Below are 17,992 nucleotides of genomic sequence, written 5' to 3'. Positions count from 1 at the left end.
GGCATGCCTGCCTCTGCTTTGCCCAGCACCTATCACTGTGTCACTGTTGAGCCACGCACAAATACTCCCCTGTGTCTCTCCCCATGTAGGTGTCACTTCCCCCAGGGGGCCTTGGACACAGGGCAGGGCTGTTCCCTTCAGTCTTTCAAAGCACTTCACATTCATATCACTTGTGGCTGTCAGTCCAGAAGCTTTGTGTCCCTCGGCCAGGGCAGTTGCAAAGAGTTCAGGAGCTAACGACAAGTTTTCTTTTCCTGTAACTCCAAGAGCCCCTACCCTAAGTACTCTCTGCCAAACGCCCACACACCAGGTGATCGTCTGGGGCTGGAGCCTCCCTCCAGCACCCCCAGAACATCAGGTGACGTTTCCCCTTCAGGAATTTAACCCACAGGCATTTCCAAAAGTCTCCGGGGCCTCACCCAGGGACCTCCCTAGGCCGGAAGCTCCCCGGGGGCCGACGCCAGCTCCCCAGCATCGGCAGCCCCTGCCTGCTCCCATCCCCTGGGGTCCAGTCGAGACTGCCCGTGCCAGGCCCGCTCCTCCCTCACCTCCGCCACACACACACCCTGGGCGCTGCTCCCCAAGGCCACGGGGAAAGTGGAACGGTTCATGGGTAAACAAGCGGCCCAGCCTCATCTCTTCCCCCTTGCCTCCGTCACACCCTGCCCCGCCGGCCCCATCTCGCGGCCCGCCTCCCCTCTCACCCACCACGCAGGCCTCCCCCGTGCCAGCACCAGGCGTACCTGCCTGAGCTGGCAGGCCCTGCTGCGCACCCGGCCTCTTCTCCCCAGGCCGACACCGGTGAGGCCACGGGTGACCTCCTTCCCTCCTGTGCGCATGGGCATCCTTAGCAGAAACACACCAGCAGCCACTGACCGCGGGGAGGACCGCTCTGGCACAGAAACCTCACGGCTGGAGTCCTGAGTGCATCCGTGTTCCCATGGCGATAACGGCCACTGGGGACGGAAGCGGAAGGGGAGGAGAAGGGGGCCGGAAGGGGGCTGGGGGAGACGGCCCTGTAGGACTCACCTCGGCACTGCCCGCCACGGCTGCAGAGACCAACCCTGGGGGCGGCCAGCACTTGCTGGGTTTGGACTGCGTCCCCCACGTGTTTCCCAGCTGCTCTCCCAGTCATGGTTTCTTCTGGGTGCAGAGGTTTGGGCCCGCCATTTGCAGGAGGACAAGAGTGTCCCAGGGCTGTGCTGACGCTCAGACAGGAGGATGTTACACTATGATGGGACCCATCGTTCTCTGTCCCCACCAAAGCCCTCAGGCTGAGACCCTGTCTGGGCATGTGCTGACACTCCCAAACCAGCCTGGATTACTGACACTGTGCACTGGACCCCAGAGGTTTAGGAGCACTGCGCAAGGGAGCTGGGCGCGTGGTGCTGCACATGCAGCATGGCCCCTCTGCGCTGCTCCCACTTTGCCTCCCGGGGAGCAGCGCCGAGTTCAAGCCCAGATGCCACAACACAAGACAGAGCCCCCAGCGCTGAGCCTGGGCAGAGCCCAGCCCTGGCGGGGCAGCGGCCGTACCCCGGGGCCCCGCACTGCCCGACCACACGGGCCGCGCTGCCCCCAGGCCCCACCGCGCCCCGGCCCCGCGCTGCTGCCCACAAGATGGTGCCCGACCGCGGGGGGAGGGGGCAGAGCAGGCCGCCAGGGCAGGAGGGCCCAGCGTTGCTATGGCACCGCCCCAGTGCGGCCCTTCTATTGGCTGGCAGGAGGAGGAGGGTGGGGCTCCCTTGGACTGACAACTCTGTCAGCCATTAGGAGTCCAGCATTCAGTGTCCTCAGGAGAGAGGAAGGGGTGGGGCCTGATCCGGAGGAGAGAAGAGAGAGGCGAGAAAGAGGGAGGGAGGGGGAGAGAGAGAGAAATAGAGAGAAGTGAAAAAGAAGGAGGAGAAAAGAAGGGGAGACGAGAGCAGAAGAGCGAGTGAGCAGGGGGAAAGTGAGAGAGCAGGGCAGAGCTGCGCAGGCAGTGACCGCTGCTCCCTCGCCTCTCCCTGCCACACTGGCGTTACCTCTGCCTTCCCCATGGCTTCCTGCCCTTCCCTGCGGAAATGCTTTCTCCCTGGCTTTGGCCAGCCAAAAGCCCTCCCAGCCTCACCAGGAAGCACGGGGCCCTGACAGCAAAACTGCCCCCAGCCCACGGGGGCTGCAGGGCCAGTGCGGACACCTGCTCTCATCAGCACCTTTAGCAAAGGGGGCCATTTGCCAAGCAATCTGGGTGGGGGAATGGCCAGGACTAGACATTTCCCCCAGGGCTGGCCCACCCTGGAGCTGAGATTTAACTCTGCTCCTGCTTCTCTGAGCCTGGCGCCCTTTCCCATGGCGAGAGCACGCTCCAGCTGCTGCCTCTGCAATGCAGCACCCGTGCCCATGGCATGGCCCCAGAAGCAGCCCCCCCACCGACCACCTTGGCCATGGGGGCCTTGCAGATGCTCCTGAGATCACTGTGCCTCCAGCAGGTTGCAAAGTGTCCCCTCTGGGCCCTCCCACCCGAACACACTGGGGAAAACCCACCCTTCGGGAACGGGGGTCACAAAGCCACCTCGGGGACTAGCTTTGGTCACTTGCTGCTTTGGGGTGCTTACCTGGCATCTCCTGCCACGCACGCATCCTCCCTCCCTCCCTGTATTGGCAGGACAGTGCTCCTTGCCAGTGGCTTCTGATGCTTCATTGCAAACAGCCTCGCCTGTGCTGAGACAAAAAAGCTCCTCGTGGGTAAATGAGAGCAGACCTGGGACAAGACCAACATGGCTCTCTCTGGCACCTCAGGTGCCAGGTCAGGCTCCTGCCCAGAAAGCTCCAGCCTAGCAAACGCTGGCTGACAACTGGCTCCCTGCCGTGGAGAAGCCAGAGATCTCAGCAGCTCCCCAAAATGACCTGCCTGGCAGCATCCAGGAGGCAACAGCTGCAGATGCAGTCAATATTTAGCACTACCCCAAGAGTGCTAACAGAGCCACCGTTGTGCCCCTACACAGCGTTGCCCACCACCATCCCCCCCAAATCCCAAGGTAGCAGCTGGTAGTCAGAGAGCCCCAGCGACGGGCACAGCAGGCCCCAGGCCCAGACATATGTGCAAGTCCATGGACAAGCTTCTTCACAGCTTCTCCCACCACAGGAGGGGAAGGCAGATGAACGAACAGCGATCACAACCTGGTGTAGCAGAAGCCAAAATCTCCCCCCTCGTCACAGCAGAGCACGGCCCGACCCCAGCAGGACACGGGTCCCCGAGCCCTTCGTGACAGAGCCCTCGCTGTAGCCATGCTGCCAACAGCAACTCTGACCCGTTGCAAACAGTGCTGCCAGCACTGGGGATTTATGGGCCACACGGAGCATCAGGGGGATGCTTGAGCCTGTTCCCAGGGAGGGAGCAGCAAGGGGCATATATATAGATATATTTGTGCCCACAAAAACCAGACACAAATTGCCACACACCCTACAAATTGCCAAGAGATCTCTACCTTTCAGATGAGCCTTTGTTACTGGATCATTTCATTATTTCAATTATCTTTTCACTTCAGGTAGCAAGTATCTTCAAGTATCTATCCATTGCAGCAAGTATCATTGTGGCAAGTGGCATTTCTCCCGCAGGAAAACCCACAGGCTGGGACTGGGGAGGCCTGAGATTAGCCCCAGTCTCCCCAGCTCCATTAGCAGCCACTTCAAGGAGGGATTTCAACTCTGGCCCGAGAAAGAGGTCTGGACCCATCCTTCCAGAAGCTTCATCCCCAGTAACCCTTCCGGGAACGTGAGGACTCCTGCTCCAAACACCGACACATCCGCTGCTTGCTTCGGGGCCCCCAGCAAGGGCACAGAGCACCCGAAGGGCCGAGGGCTTTCTCCAGACACCGCCAGCAACTCCTGCCCCATGAGAGGCTGTAACGCAAGGGCACAAAAAAAGCTCTGCTTCCCTTAGTGCTTACTCAGCCCAGGGTCGAAAGCACAATTTTAGCAGGTTTGCTTTCAAACTGCCTGGAAACCTCAACACACTTTCTTTCACCTTCGCTCCCCCTGAGCGGGCTGCCCTGTGCCTCCTTTCCTCTCTGTCAGCCCTGGCCGGGGGAAAGCACCCAGGGAGGCTCCAGACCACATCTCTGCCTGGAGTGCTGCTAGCTGGGCTCTTCTAATCGTTTGTCCAAAATGTGCCACAGTGCCTAGGATGGGGATTTTCCTGCTCTGAAGATGCACAACGCACCTCTCCTGCATGGCAGGAGTGGGGGACAAATCCAAGTGAGGAATCAGAAGTGAGCTCCATGGGCACTCCCAGCCGTTGCTGGCTCCCTCAGGAGACTCCTTTCCTCTGAGACACCAAGGCCTTGTGTAGTGAGAACACCTGCGGAAGATCTGGCGAGGAGTCAGTGACTGGCAGAGTACATGACGGCAGGCCCAGCATGTGAGACTACACGCTGACCTGGTTCCCATCAGAACCAGGCATGCATACTCCGTTTTGTCTACAGTGTCTAGCTGCTTCCCAGGCAGTAGTTTCTCACGGTTAGCACAGCTAAGATAAGGAAATAGTTCTAGTGGATTAAAGGGGGGGCCCTTGGGTTACACGAGGGGGAGTCCCACCTGGGCATCTGACCCGTGCCTCCGACCTGTGCCTCCAGCAGCCTCCTGCCGGCAACCCCTCCTCGCGATTCCCGGGGCTCCCCGTGCAGCTTGGAGTGTAGGTCCCTTATTAAATCTATCCTGTTTAACCCCTCACGAACTTTGAGTGTCTCTCTCCGCCGGTATCTGACCCTCTCTTGCCTGCCTTGCGGTCACATTTGGCATAGTCAGCAGGATACCGGTGTGGAGATGCCTCTTTGGGGGTGAAAGAACAAGGGGGAGAGAGTGAGTCACATTCCCGGGTGGCCCGCTACAGGTCGGTGGGCACTCATGGCTTGCATGCTGGCGCGGTGGATCATCCCCGCAGCACGGCCGGAGCTAGAGAGTGAGCTAAGGGTTTCCCCAGAGCAGCTCGTGGAACTGGTTTCTGAGCTCTGGCTGGAAAAAGCAGGGCTGGCGTCACGAAAGGGAACGGGGGATCTGGGGTGGATCTTCCTGACTGTGCTCTGCACCCTGGACAAGGTGCTGTTGACACAGCACTGGTGAATTGGGCAGTTGGAAAGTGATCTTGGAGCCGCTAAGGAGGCTCACCAGCTGACCCAGAAGGTTGGGTCAAACTTGGGATGGAAACGTCTGGGACTCCAACGAGCCCCCCAGCTTGGAGTCAGACACAGAGTATGAGGGGCAGGTAGCTGCCCGACTGGTGGTAGAGCAGCAGCTTTCCAGACCAAATGCAGTCAATCTGCAAGAGACCACAACTATTAGTGATTTTAAAGCATCAGAGCTGCAGCAAGATGGTCATGTGCCTGCTGTTTGTGGTTGTGAGGTCACTTGTGCCTCAGTGCCTGATAGGCCAGGGCTGGTCATGTAGCTGCAGTTTATGGTTGTGAGGTCACTTGTGGCTCAGTGCCTGATAGGCCAGTGCTGGTGATGTGGGTGCAGTTTGAGTTTGTGATGTCACTTGTGGCTCAGTGCCTGATAGGGCAGTGCTGGTCATGTGCCTGCAGTTTCTTATTATGAGGTCACTTTTCCCTTAGTACCTGATAGGCCAGTGCTGGTCATGTCATTGGTGTTTGTGGTTGTGAGGTCACTTGTGGCTCAGTTCCTGATCGGCCAGTGCTGGTCATGTGGGTGCAGTTTGTCTTTCTGAGGTTCACTTGTGGCTGAGTGCCTGATAGGCCAGTGCTGGTCACGTGTGTGCAGTTTGTGGTTGTGATGTCACTTGTGGCTGAGTGCCTGACCGGCCAGTGCTGGTCCTGTGGTTGGGGTTTGTGGTTGTGAGGTCACTTGTGCCTCAGTTCCTGATAGGCCAGTGCTCGTCATGTGGCTGGTATTTCTAGTTGGGAGGTCACCTTGCCGTAGCACCTGATAGGCCAGTACTAGTCATGTGACTGCTGTTTGTGGTTTTGAAGTCATGTGGGTCTCAAAGATTGATAGTGCAGTACTCGTCATGTGTCTGCAGTATGTGGTTGTGAGGTCCCTTCTTCCAAAGTGCCTGGTAGGCCAGGGCTAGGTAATTGGCTGCAGTTTCTGATTATGAGGTCACTTGTGACTCAGGACCTGATAGGGCAGGGCTGGTCATGTGGCTGCAGTTTGTGATTGTGAGGTCACCTTTCCCTTAGTACCTGATAGGCCAGTGCTGGTCATTTAGCTGCATTTTGTGGTTGTGAGGTCACTTGTGCCTCAGGGCCTGCTAGGCCAGTGCTGCTCATGTGGATGCAGATTCTGGTCATGAGGTCAGTTGTGGCTCAGTGCCTAATAAGCAAGTGCTGATCATGTGGCTGCTGTCTCTGGTAGTCAGGTCACTTGTACCTCAGTGCCTGATAGGCCAGTGCTGGTCATGTGGCTGTAGTTTGAGTTTGTGACGTCACTTGTACCTCAGGGACTGATAGGCCAGTGCTGGTCATGTGCCTGCTGTTTGTGGTTGTGAGGTCACTTGTGCCTCAGTACCTGTTAGGCCAGTGCTGGTCATGTAGCTGCAGTTTGTGGTTGTGAGGTCACCTGTGCCTCAGTGCCTGATTGGCCAGTGCTGGTCACGTGGCTGCTGTCTGTGGTTGTGAGGTCACTTGTGCCTCTGGGGCTGATAGGCCAGTGCTGGTCCTGTGGCTGCAGTTTGTGGTTGTGAGGTCAGTAGTGCCTCAGTGCCTGATAGGCCAGGGCTGGTCATGTAGCTGCAGTTTATGGTTGTGAGGTCACTTGTGGCTCAGTGCCTGATAGGCCAGTGCTGGTCATGTGGCTGCAGTTTCTTATTATGAGGTCACTTTTCCCTTAGTACCTGCTACGCCAGTGCTGGTCACATGGCTGCTGTCTGTAGTTGTGAGGTCACTTGTGGCTCAGTGCCTGATAGGCCAGTGCTGGTCATGTTGTCTGCTGTTTCCGGTTGTGAGGTCACTTGTGCCTCAGGGCCTGGTAGCTCAGTGCTGGTCATGTGGCTGCTGTTAGTGGTTGTGAGGTCACTGTTATGGAAAATCAGGCTCCCCGGCCTCCATAACAGGGTCCGACCCTAGGTTCCTGCTGAGGCAGAAGTTCAAAGTCAGATTGAAGAAAAATAAAATTTAATGATACTCGTGCGGTAATTACAGCTCGAGCTGGGTGCCTCCAAAGAGGGACCCCGAACAAAGAAATCCCTGGGCAATTATACCCTTACAATCTAAATTCCCCACCCCTTAAGCGATAGTTTGGACCAATAGTAATAGTTAGGTCTGGGTTCTTCCCCTTCTTCCTTGGGCCCCTTCATTGTCTCTAGGCAGGATGCTTCTTATCTTCAAGGTTGGCTACTCCTGCTGTCCATGTAACTTCTTTATCCCTCCAGCTTGAACTGGCTCTGGGGCCCCCTTTTACTTATCTAAGTAAAAGTTCACAGCCTGAGGCCTAAGGCTTCAGCAAATTTAGCTACTAATGCTAAGCAAGTTATGCTAACCAATTAATTCTAGACAGCTTCAGTTCAATATTCTCTAACAGTCACTTCTGCCTCAGTGCCTGATAGGCCAGTGCTGGTCATGTGGCTGTAGTTTGCGGTTGTGAGGTCACTTGTGGCTCAGTGCCTGATAGGCCAGTGCTGGTCATGTGGCTGCTGTCTGTGTTTGTGAGGTCACTTGTGCGACAGGGCCTGATAGGCTAATGCTGGTCATGTATCTGTAGTTTGTGTTTGTGAGGTCACTTGTGCCTCAGGACCTGATAGGCCAGTGCTGGTCATGTGTCTGCAGTTTGTGTTTGTGAGATCACTTGTGCTTCCCGGCCTGATAGGCCAGTACTGGTCATGTGGCTGCTGTTAGTGGTTGTGAGGTCACCTGTGCCTCAGTGCCTGATAGGCCAGGGCTGGTCATGTGGCTGCTGTTAGTGGTTGTGAGGTCACCTGTGCCTCAGTGCCTGATAGGCCAGGGCTGGTCATGTAGCTGCAGTTTATGGTTGTGAGGTCACTTGTGGCTTAGTGCCGGATAGGCCAGTGCTGGTCATGTGGCTGCAGTTTCTTATTATGAGGTCACTTTTCCCTTAGAACCTGATAGGGCAGTGCTGGTCATGTGGCTGCTGTTTGTGGTTGTGAGGTCACTTTTTCGACAAGGCCTGATAGGCTAGTGCTGCTCATGTAGCTGTAGTTTGTGTTTGTGAGGTCACTTATACCTCAGGGACTGATAGGCCAGTGCTGGTTGTCTGCTGCTTGTGTTTGTGAGGTCACTTGTGCCTCAGTACCTGTTAGGCCAGTGCTGGTCACATGGCTGCAGTTTGTGGTTGTGATGTCACTTGTGGCTGAGTGCCTGATAGGCCAGTGCTGGTCATGTGGGTGCAGTTTGTGTTTATGATGTCACTTGTAGCTGAGTGCCTGATAGGCCAGTGCTGGTCCTGTGGGTGCAGTTTGTAGTTGTGATGTCACTTGTGGCTCAGTGCCTGATAGGCCAGTGCTGGTCAGGTGGGTGCAGTTTGTGGTTGTGATGTCACTTGTAGCTGAGTGCCTGATAGGCCAGTGCTGGTCCTGTGGGTGCAGTTTGTAGTTGTGAGATCACTTGTGCCTCAGTTCCTGATAGGCCAGTGCTGGTGATGTGGCTGCAGTTTGTGGTTGTGATGTCACTTGTGGCTCAGTGCCTGATAGGCCAGTGCTGGTCAGGTGGCTGCAGTTTGTGGTTGTGATGTCACTTGTGGCTCAGTGCCTGATAGGCCAGTGCTGGTCAGGTGGGTGCAGTTTGTGGTTGTGATGTCACTTGTAGCTGAGTGCCTGATAGGCCAGTGCTGGTCCTGTGGGTGCAGTTTGTAGTTGTGAGATCACTTGTGCCTCAGTTCCTGATAGGCCAGTGCTGGTGATGTGGCTGCAGTTTGTGGTTGTGATGTCACTTGTGGCTCAGTGCCTGATAGGCCAGTGCTGGTCAGGTGGCTGCAGTTTGTGGTTGTGATGTCACTTGTGGCTCAGTGCCTGATAGGCCAGTGCTGGTCATGTGGCTGTAGTTTGTTTGTGACGTCACTTGTACCTCAGGGACTGATAGGCCAGTGCTAGTCATGTGGCTGCAGTTTCTTATTATGAGGTCACTTTTCCCTTAGTACCTGATAGGCCAGTGCTGGTCATCTAGCTGCAGTTCTTGGTTGTGAGGTCACTTGTGGCTGAGTGCCTGATAGGCCAGTGCTGGTGATGTGGCTGCAGTTTGTGTTTGTGATGTCACTTGTGGCTGAGTGCCTGATAGGCCAGTGCTGGTGATGTGCCTGAAGTTTCTTATTATGAGGTCACTTTTCCCTTAGTACCTGATAGGCCAGTGCTGGTCCTGTGAGTGCAGTTTGTGTTTGTGAGGTCACTTGTGGCTCAGTGCCTGATAGGCCAGTGCTTGTCATGTGGGTGGAGTTTGTGTTTGTGATGTCACCTGTGGCTCAGTGCCTGATTGGCCAATGCTGGTCCTGTGAGTGCAGTTTGTGGTTGTGATGTCACCTGTGGCTCAGTGCCTGATAGCACAGTGCTGGTCTTGTGGCTGCAGTTTGTGGTTGTGATGTCACTTGTGGCTCAGTGCCTGATAGGCCAGTTCTGAGCAGGAACAAGGACTGTGAAAAGAGCAGGGTCTGAGCTTAAGTGTGGCTTTTCAGAGTTCTTGTGCTTTTGATAGCTTCCTTTCTTCCTGCACTTGCTAAGGCGGAAAGTACAAGGATGCCACAAATGGGCACTGTCCTTACTAGTCCAAGGAGGAGGACATGAACGCACCCCTGTATGGAGCGCATTTTCAAAGGATTTACATGTTAGGGCCCATTTTCTCAGTTTGTTTCCAATATTCTTCGACACAAGTGTCCTTATTCCTTTCTCCCAGGCCCTTGGTTAAACCTATATGGTAAAGTCAGAGCGGAACCCTCTCATGGAGGTGTGCATTGCTGTGGAGGACAGAGGTAGATGAGCAGAGATTGATTTTTCCTTGCTTCTGCTTCTTGTCCATCTGTGTCCCCTGGCTGTGGCTGCTTTAGCAAATCCAACCTTTCTCCATTCATTTCTGAACTGTGAAGAGAAAATGGATCTTCCTGTGTGATCCAACTACTTCTGACCCCCCAAGTGTTTGATAAAGATGGACAGAACAAGAGTCTCATGGATGGTGAGTGCTCTCCAAAACCTGGAGCAGGATGTGCTTCTGTTTAAGAGCAGGTATTGTTACTGTAGCCAGGTATTGAAACTGTAGTTCTCTCTGAATGTTGCATTGAGAATGTTGAATTGTTCTTTCTCTCTGCAGGAGAGCTGATGTGTGCAAGCTGTGACTGAAGACAACTCGACTGAAACTCACGTGCTAAAAGTTGAACTGGAGGACACAGAAGTCTTCTGCCACCTTGAGTTTTGCCTTCTGAAATACCAAAGCATGCTGAATGAGAATCTCTTTTAGTAGGAACAGATTTGCATTTACCATCTGGCCCCCAATATTTTCTGCTTGACGTTAGTAGTAAATTGACAGCAACTATTCCATGTGTTCAGTGAAAGGTGCGCTTAAGGCTCTCAGTTCTGTTGTAGGAAGTTTTTGTGCACCTGACACAAAAGGGAGATGGTCCAGTAGTGATGGTAGCAGCTGGGTTTGGGAGCAAAAGAAAGGAAAAGAAGTGATTTTTTTGTTGAACCCAGATTGAAGAATCCTTACAGTGTTGCCTAGTCTTTTTGAAAGCAACTAGAAGAAAACTTAGAAACCGCTTTCAGTCTCTGTTCATGAAGCAGAACTACTTGCAAGACTCCATCTTTGTATCAGCTGACGAAATCTTTCACCTGACTACTGCCTTGTGCCTGGTGAGGAAGTGTGCAGCTGAGACCTACTGAAAGATCTAGATCCTGAGCCCTGCTTTAGCAGGATGTTATTTCAGTGAGTGTCTGAGTTGCTTTTGTCTTTTCTTTCCTCTCCTAGGTGTTCTGTTCTTTTTCTGGAGCTTACAGAGGTAGTGATTTACATGTTTGTTTATGATCTGAGATGGCTTTGTAACCTTTAGCGTGTTGCTTTCCTTGAGGAAGGCAGCAAGGTTTATGTCTAGGCTGGGGCAGTATGCCGTTGCCAGTAACACCAGCAACCTTGGGTGCTCAAAGCGGGTGTTACTGGGAGGCCTGTGAGAAAGAGGCCGAGGACGCAGTGGTGGGAGAAGTAGCTGTGTGAGTGGGCTGTTGGCTGGGCGAGGTGTGTGGGGTTGCTGAGATGCTGCAGCAGTGCAGCAGTGTAGCTGCCCCTCGAGAGACCTTCCCATGTTTCTGTGGGAGATGATCTGCGAGGTGCTTGGAGGGGAGAACTTTGGGAGCTGAAACGTAATGTTGGGAGTCAGGGCCCTGTGCAGGGCACTCGGTCTGCGAGAGACTTGCCTGTGGCTGCCCAACCCTGTTGTGCCTGTTCTTTCCTCAGCATTGAGCCACGTGTGGAGGACCCTGGCTAGACTCGAGCAGGGAAGAGAAAATCAGGAGTTACACCTTATTCAAGTAATTAACGGGCGTTATTGTTCTTAGGTGTCAGGTGCCTTGGAAAACTCTGCTTCTTCTACTAACCCATTGTTGCTGAAATGGTGAGGCTTTTCCCCCATTCTTTTCTCTTGGTGACCAGCTGTGCAGCCAGGGGCCCGAGGAGGTGTCGTGGGGGCTAGCCCTAGGTAGGATATAATCTGTGCGGAGTGAATGTGACGGGATACACTATTTCTAGTGCCAGCAGGAGAGATGCCCACGTCAGCAGAGTGCCCTGGACTCCAGGCATTGTTTTCTGGCTCTGTGCCTCTCCCCATGGGCAGCAGCGAGAGCATTTCAGCCGAAAGTCTAAGATCTTTTGGTCGAGGAAGTCTAAATCAGCTGGAGCATTTATGCTAATATAGCTTCTGTCGGAAGCTATAGGATACAGCAAGCTCTCTCTGGAAAGAAAGAAAGAAAAGGGGGTTGGGGGGGGGAACAACCCTCCTGGCTAGTTACTGGCTGAAGTGGCTTTGTAAGGTTTTTGTGAAAGTTTTGTGAAAGCATGTTGGAAGTGAATGAGAGCCTTCAGTGTGCCAGTGGCTCTTTTAGGCGTAGTCTGAACGCCCTTCTCCTAGGGGTGACCTTTGTAGTGTCCTGCCGTTTGCAGTAACAGTGGAAGATAAATTCCTTGTGCACCCTTAGGAGCCCTTTACTTAAACTAAGGTAGAGTTTAGACAAGACTCTTAAATAATCCCTTTGTAACTCTTTGGTGTGTGTGTATGGTTTTTTTGTTTTCTTGTTTGTTTGTTTTATGATGGCAGAGCTTCCAAAGCAAGTAAGCAAATCACATCTTTTCTGGACAAGCCCCGTTCCACTGTTTTTATCAAGGTAGTTTCTTTTCTGGACCTTCTCTAGAAAATTGGAGGTATGTAACTTGTGAGGGTGTCCTGAACTGTGCCCTGCAGAGAGGTCAGGTTAAATTGGTTTGCTGACAAACAATTTTCTTCTGTAGCCTGCAGTTTGTAAGAATGTCATGTGTACACATTTACTATTGCCCCAAAGAGTTTTTTTTTAATCCTGTTTGTTATTTAAAGAATAGTTCACAAGTACTTCTTTTTACGTGTCTGATGTTATTATGCAGATATATGGGTTTTGTAATTATTTTTGAGTAGGTGCTGGAATTAGGGGCCTAATTTGGTCCAGTGTGGAGTCTCGACATGAAACCCCTAGCAGCTGCCTTGCTTCCGTGCTCATGAACTTTCAAATGATATTCGAAAGGCCTGTTTGTCAGAGTTCGGGCTTCCTGCTCAGCAGTGAGTGTTAGGAAGCTGTCTGCACTGTCCCCCATAAACTGGCAGCCCCGTACATCTAATTGTCCTTGAAAGTTGACTCGTGCTTTTTCTCTTCTTTGCCTTCCTTAAGCACACTTGGATGCCAACAGCCATATTGCAGCCAGTCGAACGCACACCATGGTGTTCCGATTGCCTGATTCGTGTTGCCATCTGTTTCCCCTTGTGTTGTCAGCTCAGCTCGCTTTGAAGCTCGATGTTGCAGCGAAGACGAGACACGGCAATACACTCAATATGAATGCTATGCATGTCCACTTTACTGTAAGCAGGATCACACTTTTATATTCTGACTCCATATGCTGATTCATTGTTTACTAATTACCTAGTTCGCTATTTGCTTATCAATATGACATTTAATATAATCCAGCTGGTCTTTAATGCTATTTACATCCTGAACTGTCAGTCCATTTATCTTTTGGCGATGTTCTACATCCTGGATAAACAATCCATTCGTCCTTGGCGTTCTTCCTTCAAGGTTCAGGTTAAAGGTCACTACGCCTCTCAAGTCCTTCTGGACTTTTCGTTGTTTATTACAGTTACTGTCTCATAACATAATTCATCAACAGGTCACTTATTTCACCGCAGCAAACCCCACAACTCCCCCTTTTTGTTTTTGAAAAACAGAGGATGAGATTTGTTGCAACATAGATAAGGCACACTGTAATATACATGGAAAGATTATTAAAATACATATAATTGAAATCAATATAAGGCATCCATATTTTAACAAAGTTCGCCACCACCCACTAACTCCAAGGGATCTTAGCCAAGCATCCAGTGGATCTTCTTGCATCTGTAATTTTTGCATGTTATCATTTAGTTGTTTTAACTTATCATGTATTGATTGTGAATGATCCAATAAATTAAAACAACACATACCAGCAAAATCCTCACAGCCATGTCCATGTGCTAACAATAAAAAATCAATAGCAGCTCGATTTTGAAGAGTAGCTTTACATACACTGTCGGCATCAGTAGCTAAATCGTATAAAATTTGTGACGTCAAATTTATTTGTTTCCCTGCCCAGCATGTTAAAGCATTTACTGTTGATGATAAATGTGTTAAGGCAAGGGGTGGAAAAAATAGGGCTGATAGTATAGAGGAAGGAGTATCCCACAAAATGACATTATCACTACAATTTGCTGACAATACAGATCGTGACAATGTTGTCGTTCATTTCTGTCGGTGACTCTGTTCTGTTGAGGTGGCTAATTTATATAAATACTGTATATGTTCCTTTCGTGGCATCATCAGAGTTAATGTGCCTATGTAACACGGTCCCCCAAAGGCCAATTTCGGTATTCCCGGCCATGCGCGATCACCACAAATCAAAAAATACCCAGGTGGCAAAGCTTTTGCCTTTGTAACATTATAAGGAATGTTGGGTATTGAGAAGTTACAATAACTTTCATTATAATATACATAGTTACTTGGAGTTATCCGGGTATCTTCCTCATTTACACTCATAGTGCTAAATTTAACACAACCACTAGAACTTTGAGAGCCCAATAGATCTAATTCCTGGGGTGGCAAAATTGTTTTTTTCAGATATTTAACTATCAAAGCTATTACGGTTGAAGGGTAACTCCACTGATTAGAAGTGGCAGCTTGAGCAATGATGGATTCATTCATCGGTATTGGTGTGTCTATCCAATCAAGAAATTCAGACAGATTTACATATGGAATTCCTATAAGACAGGTTTTAAAAGGATTACCTACTTGATGTAAGGATAAACAAAAATCATCAATACCAGAAGCCTGGAAAGTGAAGGCTGTACTCCTGCTGAAGTCTGCTGATGGAAATCGAGGTAGTTGTCTTCCTAAAGTCGCTGAAACACAAGATGGGATTGAGCTTCGTAATTTTTCAAGCTTTGGCCTTTATGAAGCAAGAGCTGACACTGTAGTTAGTTAAGGCGTTGAAGTGCTCAACTGATTTCTCTGCTGAACAATGTAACAACTCTACTTTGCAGTGACAGACTGTGGGAAGGTATGCTTTTAGTGAACACATCTTGATTGCCTTTTACATTGCACTCATTGCATACATTGGGCGCAGGATATAAACAGCCATCTCAGAGTCACCGCAGTGATTCCCCTAGGCAAACTTCCAGATCTGTCGAGTAAGCCTGTGTGTGTGAGAACGTGGGGAAGGCTGGGTCCGAGTGAATCTTGACTCCAAAAACACTTCAGAAAAAAGTTTTCAGTATTGTTTTCCGGCTAAGCAAATGTTAATAGGTTCAGGTAGGGTGCCCTCATGATAACAGTATCCAGTTGCTTGGGAAAGCACAGCATTCAGGTGCTTCATCTTCACTTAAGTGCCCTTGAAACTGGAAAAGGAAACTCAAAACAATACCTATCCATCCATCTGAATTTGCAAGCAACAAAACTTGTGCACCTGCTGGACTGTTCTGTAGTAATGTTGTAAATGGAGCTTCCCAGGAGACTCCAAAAGCCTCCCACCTTACGTGGACATGTGGAACATAAATGAGAGTTGGCGTTGTCCTCTGGCCTGCCTGTGTGCTGGTGAAAAGGAAGTTTGTATGAGAATATTGAGCCATGTAGAATAGGCTGCTATGTAACTAATAACTCTGTATCTATGCAAACTAACACATGTAAACACATGTAAACAGGATGTAAAATGTAAACTGATGAAAACTGTATCAACCAGATAGATAGTACATCGAGACAAAGTGTCAGAACACACCTACCAAGACAAACCGATAACTTAATAATAGGGTATAATTTCTGCTCCGCTTAAATTACAGACCTAGCTACACAGACAGAAATAGACCTTAACCTCTGCCTGACTCAGAGCTACTGAGATGTAAGTCACTCCTAAGGAGCCTCACAGCTCGGTTTGTGTGGGGCGTGCTTGAGAAAAGAAGCCGAGCCCTTCAGCAAGGTGGATGAGCCTGGGTGTACTGCTGCACCCCCGGGACTGCTGAGTTTTCAGCTCAGGATGGACTTGTGCCCAAGTCAGTCTGGAGCACAAGGCAGGAAAGGTGAGGGCAGGCACTGTCCTGTTCGCCTGGTCATGAATCATAATTTCAAAGGTCATTTTGTAAGAGGTGACCAGCCTTCAACCTGTCTGAAGAGCTTCCCAGCTCACAGCCTGCTGCCTCATTTCCAGAGGCTCCTTCAGACTAGGTTTCTTGCTCAGGAACATCACGAGCCATTGCCTGTACGTGGTGCCTCAAGCACATTAGCACATGCTGTTGGTACATGTGGGCACTGACTAGACATTATTGGTAGATGACCAGAGAGGCAACCATCAGATAACCCAAATGGAGATCTTCCTCTTGTGTGACAGATGAGCCTTCAACCATGTAAAATGTCTGCCCATACTGTCACAGCTCTCAAATGTTTCTAGTAAAGGTCCAGCTGCTGTAATACAGTGAATCTTCTGTAAATTCTCTCCCTGCCACCCTGGAGCATGGTTTCTGAAATACTCATGGATATCTGGTGCCGCTTGCTGGACCAATAGGCTCACTGCCAGCCTTTCATTAACATTTTCCACAGACATCCCTCCATAGCATAATAGCAGACTTTGCCACAAGCAAACTAGTCCAAAAATCGAGCGTTCCTCAGACTTTTGCTAATGATAGTACCTTTTCTGAGATAACCCCCATTTGCCCTGCAGTTCTTATAGCTAAAACCAGATTTGGCATACCATTTCACATGCTGCCCAATCATTTGTATTATTATAATCCCAATTCGGATCTCCTCGTGGGCAAGGTTGTCGGTTATCATCTCAGTCTGGCAATTCCCTATCCTTTTTTCAATATCCATTCTCTATCCCCTGGCTGAACAGATTTCTGTTGTAACAATACTTGAACATCCCCCTAACAAATGGTATGTCCCTCTACTCTTGTACAAAACAGTCGAGCTACCTTTTCCTGGTCCTCCCACGCCCGGGGCATTTGCTGTGCCCATTGAAGTAGATCTCCAGGAGCCCAGGGCCAATAAACGTAGGCATGCAAGGCCAGTGCCAGTGCTCACCAGATGAGAAACTCGCTGTGTTCTAGCTGGGGGACCAAACAAATAAGATAATCTGTTCCATTTTGTTTGCTCTCAGGTACTGGTAATGAGGAGCAGGAGTCGTATTTCTAACTTGTCAAGTATTATTGCTGGCAAAAAGGTCCTTCTTATGCTCTCAGCCAGGTAGTGAGAAAAAGTGATTTCCAGCTAAGCTGTAAAGCCGTGTACCTGTGACTGGCCTATCAGAGGCGAAGGCAGAACTGAAAACACATCTGCATCGAAACCATGTGCTTCCTGCTGCCCTACAAGGTAGAGGGGTACAATGACCTCACAACGCCAAAGAGCAGCCATGCGCCTACTCTGCCACTATGTGGTGCTCAGGTAGAAGTAACCCGACAGGTTAAAAAGAGCAGACGTGACCAGCACTGGCCTATCAGGCACTGAGCCACAAGTGACATTACAAAGACATACTGCACTCAGATAACCAACACTGGCCTATCAGGCACTCAGCCACAAGTGACCTCACAACCACAAACTGCAGCCACGTGACCAGCACTGACCTGTCAGGCACTGAGGCACAAGTGAGCTTATAATCAGAAACTGCACCCACATCACCAGCACTGGCCTATCAGGCACTGAGCCACAAGTGACATCACAACCACAAACTGCACCCACATGACCAGCACTGGCCTATCAGGCACTGAGCCACAAGGGACATCACAAACGCAAACTGCAGCCATGTGATCAGCACTGGCCTATCGGGCACTGAGCCAGAAGTGACATCAAAACCACAAACAGCACCCAGAACACAGCACTGGCCTTTCAGGCACTCAGCCACAAGTGACACCACAACCACAAACTGCAGCCATGTGACCAGCACTGGCCTATCAGGCACTCAGCCACAAGTGACCTCACAACCACAAACTGCACACATGTGACCACAACTGGCCTATCAGGCACTGAGCCACAAGTGACATCACAACCACAAACTACACCCCGTGACCACACTGGCCTATCAGGCACTGAGACACAAGTGACCTCACAACCTGAAACTGCAGCCACATGACCAGCCCTGGCCTATCAGGCACTGAGACACAAGTGACCTCACAAGCACAAACTGCAGCCACATGAGCAGCACTGGCTTATCAGGCACTCAGCCACAAGTGACATCACAACGACAAACTGTAGCCATGTGACTAGCACTGGCCTTTCAGGCACTCAGCCACAAGTGACATCACAAACACAAAC

Source organism: Apteryx mantelli, chromosome 19, assembly GCF_036417845.1.
Source record: "Apteryx mantelli isolate bAptMan1 chromosome 19, bAptMan1.hap1, whole genome shotgun sequence".
In the NCBI taxonomy this organism is placed as follows: Eukaryota; Metazoa; Chordata; class Aves; order Apterygiformes; family Apterygidae; genus Apteryx; species Apteryx mantelli.
This window is presented reverse-complemented; position numbering follows the sequence as displayed.